Here is a 4573-nt window from a genome sequence, read left to right as displayed (position 1 = left end):
TTCTCCCAAGAATGAGTTGCCCGGGTTTTGAGGCAGTTTTCTGCCATATTTTGGGTAATCGTAGTCACTAGGAGTCTGATTTCCGAGGGCATTAGGTGCCATTTGCCGTAAGTGGAGACAGTAGGTTGAAGAGGGTGGGACTAACTGGGGAAAGTTTTGGGGAGGTGAATCTTTAGCGAAATCTCCAAGAACACAATGGTGAGGACCTGGCAGAGAGGAGGAGATTCCAAGGCTGGGGGAACTGAGTAGTGGCGTCTGGGCACTGGGTCCTGTAGAAGCGAATTGGCAAGATGAATGAGCAGGGCATCACTGGTGTGACTGATCTTGGTCAAGGCGGTGAGAAGCCGTGAAGAGACAGGGTCTGCCTGGGAGCAGTGGAAGGTCTAAAATTCAGCCTTTGAGCCCAGGGCTAGGCTCATGCTAGTAATTGGTTCTGATAGGTTAAGCTTCCTCTGGTTTGCTGGTGTGAGAAGAAAGAAAACCTACTCCTCCCTGTTTCCGCCCCACCAGCTTCCCCTCCTTGGCCAACCCCACCCTGCCCCCAGCCCGTGTGGCTAAACTGCCCAACTGCCAATTAAAACCCACACCTCCCAACGGACCTCGCACCACCCAGAAGCCCCAGTCCCCACCATTCCTTCTGCTCCCCGGCTGAGAGTGGCTCTAGCCAATCACCTTCCAGGTGCAGGCGACCGCTGCAGGGCCTCTGCCTCTTCGGGGGCCTCTCCCTCCCATCTCCCCTGATTGTGGCTGAACTGTCACCACTTGATAGCAAACCACACTTGACACAGGAAGGAGAACAGGGCCCATAGCCCTGGGCCTCCATGAAATCAACAAGGGCGCGTTCCTCCCACCGCAGGCGCTGCTGAGCCTCCCGCCCTTCCTTCCGGTCGCCCTGGGTCTCGCGAGGCCCCGCAGGGAGCCCTCTGGTGGTCTCGCGAGGCCCCGCAGGGAGGCCAATGGTGGTCTCGCGAGGCCCCGCAGGGAGGCCAATGGTAGTCTCGCGAGGCCACGCAAGGAGCCCTCTGGTGGTCTTGTCCTTCGCTGTTACGTCTTAGGACAGCGAAGGGAGAGGAAGGAAAAATCTCTTTTCCTTACTCTACTTACAACTGCTTTTTTTCTTCCAACTCCTTTTTCTTCCTGACAGCATCGTGTTGCCTTTTAATATGGGGGCTCGTGGGCGGGAGATGAGTCTGGGGCCCTCGGACCTCGGCTTTGTGGCAGTTCGCACCTTGCCCCGCTCGCTGCCGACGCACCTGCGGGCTGGGTTCGCTCTTCCTCCTCTCCCGCGTCTCAGGAACCTGCCGCTGACCCCCCAGCCCGCGCCCTCCCGGATCTAGGAATCCACCACTTTCTTGCTTTTGCTTGGGTATCTGGCGGAGGGGCCGTGGGGCCGAGGAAAGAGCAATGAGGAAAGCTCTGAGCCAGAGTCGGCTCCAGTGAGGAGCTGCCGGAGGGTGTTAAGCTTTTTGCAGAGTGGGGAGCAGAGTGATGGGGGTAAAGTCAGAGGGAGCAGGGAAGGGCCCGGATCATGCAGGGCCTTGAGCCTGTGGTAAGGACTCTGGGATTTATATTCACCAGTTATGAAAAAGGACTTCTCGGCCGGGTGTGGTGGCTCACACCTGTAATCCCAGCCCTTCGGGAGGCCGAGGCAGACGGATCGCCTAAGGTCAGGAGTTCGAGACCAGCCTGGACAACATGGTGAAACCTCGTCTCTACTAAAAATACAAAAATTAGCCGGATGTGGTGGTGCACACCTGCAATCCCAGATACTTGGGAGGCTGAGGCAGGAGAATCGCTTGAACCCGCGAGGTGGAGGTTGCAGTGAGCCGAGATCCTGCCATTGCACTCCAGTGTGGGCCACAAGAGCGAAACTCTGTCCAAAAAAAAAAAAAAAAAAAAAAAAGGAAAGAGAAAAGAGAGAAAAGAAAGAAAAAAGAAAAGAAAGAGGACTTGTCAGTGACCACAAATGAGTAAGTCCTCAACCTCTGCAACGGCTCTAGAGCAAATGACACTTTAGCCTTCATTCATTTAAGAAACCTGTGCTTAGGCCCTACAAGGTGCTAGACTAAGTATTCTTGGGGATACATACAAATATGAACAAGCCAGAGGCCCGCTCTGACAGGACTCGCTGACCAGGGGGAAGGCATAACTGCACAGATGAGCTGGGACGCCCCATGGGAAATGCTGGACAGAGCCAGCAACAAAGTCCTGTCGAGGCACAAAGACAGGCTGCTATCCCCCTGCAGCCTCCTCCTTGGCATGGTGTCATTTTCCTTGTCGGATCCTTAGTGTCCCACCCCATGCCAGGTCCCACCCCAGGATGGTCCAGTGCGCACTTCCAGAAAGTTGGGGCTGCACTGTCCCAGCGGCTGTGCCCTTCGTGCTCTCCCCGTCCCAGGACTCTCCCAGCACCGCATGCCCCTTTTTCCCATGGTCCTTTCTGCCTGAGACCAGACCGTGGTTAGTCATGGGTGCCCCTTCCCCTCGCTGTCCCACTGCACGCCCTGGCACGGACAGGACACTTCCATGTTGTCTTTGCACCACCTGAACTCTGATCATAGGTTGATACTGTCGGTGTTCCGGGACAGGAAGAGGCAGTGTCCCCACCGAGGTCAGTCACCGGAGTCAGTGGCTGAGGGAGGCCGTGGGCAGCAGGGAGCCAGAGGAGCTGATCTCAGGATTGGAGACCGCTGCTTCCTCCAGGAGGAGAAAACCTGCCGGGAAAAGCCCCCAGCCCCACCCCCACCTCCGCACTGCCTTCGGCCTCTGCATTGACCCCTCCACTTCTCCAGGACAGGCATCATGAGGCGTTGAATGGTACCAATGTGGGCGGTGGGCTCTCCTCTTTCCGGTTTTAATTCTTGGTTCTTAAAAACTCCGTTCCAAATGAGGGAAATGAAACTACTGAACACTCTCCCCCAGTAGCCAGCTGACGTGGGGCAAGAGAACAATTCCCAGTTAAGGCCCCAAAGGAAATCCCCTCCCTGCCATGTGCTGAGGCTGGAGAAGTGGGGGCTGGAGAAGTGGGGGCTGGGAGAAGTGGGGGCTGGGAGAAGTGGGGGCTGGAGAAGTGGGGGCTTGAGAAGTGGGGACTGGGAGAAGTGGGGGCTGGGAGAAGTGGGGGCTGGAGAAGTGGGGGCTTGAGAAGTGGGGGCTGGAGAAGTAGGGCCTGGAGAAGTGGGGGCTGGGAGAAGTGGGGGCTAGAGAATTGGGGGCTGGGATAAGTGGGGGCTGGAGAAGTAGAGGCTGGAGAAGTGGGGGCTGGAGAATTGGGGGCTGGGAGAAGTGGGGGCTGGGAGAAGTGGTGGCTAGAGAATTGGGGGCTGGGAGAAGTGGGGGCTGGGAGAAGTGGGGGAGGCTCTAGCTCCCTGCTGAGCCAGGCCCCGCCACCAAGGTGAAGGACCTGTCTGTGGCCAGCAGCTGAGAGCCCACAGCACAGTGGAGAACCCGAGGCAGGAGCGAGAGGACCACGATTTTGCCCCGGATAAGCCACCAGTTCCAGGTCCCCATGGCTCCACTGCTTAGGTGGAGTCCCGATGCTCCTCTCTCGCAGACCCCTCTGGAGTGCGGAGCAGCCCCAGCTCCTCCCACAGCTCCCTTGCACACTGAGCTGTGTCTCCTCTCACAGTCTGGCTGTAGCCCCCCACCCCTGGTCTCAAATAGGTTACAATCTGGAAAAGCAGTCAGGGGTGGGGGTCAAGGGCAGAAGCCAAGGCTCCCTTTGATCTTCTTGGGAGGCCGAGAAGTCCCACAAGTGACAAACTCTTCTGAAGCTTCGTTTAAGAAAGAAAAGAGATCCCCACACCCACAGAGGGCAGCAGCTAGAGAATTATTACAGACAAAGCGGGTTGACCGCCATCATTCCTTCCTTCTTCCCTCTCTTTGTTTCTTTTCTCCTTTTTTTTTTTTTTTTTTTTTTTTGGAGATGAAGTTTCACTTTTGTTGCCCAGGCTGGAGTGCAGTGGCATGATCTCGGCTCACTGCAACCTCCACCTCCCAGGTTCCAGCAATTTTCCCGCCTCGGCCTCCCGGGTAGTTGGGATTACAGGCATGTGCCATCACGCCCAGCTAATTTTTTGTATTTTTAACAGAGACAGGGTTTCACTATGTTGGTCAGGCTGGTCTTGAATGCCTGACCTCAAGTGATCCACCCACCCTGGCCTCCCAAAGTGCTGGGATTACAGGTGTGAGCCACTGCGCCCAGCCTCCTCCTTTCTTTGAGCAAATAGTCTCCAAGCCCCTTTATGTGCATAAAACACTATATTTTTTGGAATAACACATGACTCCTGCCTCCAAAACTTTGTAGTAGGCCAAGCATGGTGGCTCACACCTGTAATCCTAGAACTTTGGGAGGCCAAGGTGGGTGGATCACTTGAGGTCAGGAGTTCAAGACCAGCCTGGCCAGCATTGTGAAACCCCATCTCTACTAAAAATACAAAAAATTAGCTGGAAGTGGTGGCAGGTGCCTGTAATCCCAGCTACTTGGGAGGCTGAGGCAGGAGAATTGCTTGAACCCAGGAGGCGGAGGTTGCAGTGAGCTGAGATTGCGCCATTGCACTCCAGCCTGGGCAAC

The sequence above is a fragment of the Chlorocebus sabaeus genome, chromosome 15 (assembly GCF_047675955.1).
Source record: "Chlorocebus sabaeus isolate Y175 chromosome 15, mChlSab1.0.hap1, whole genome shotgun sequence".
NCBI lineage: Eukaryota > Metazoa > Chordata > Mammalia > Primates > Cercopithecidae > Chlorocebus > Chlorocebus sabaeus.
Note: the sequence above shows the minus strand (reverse complement) of the source record.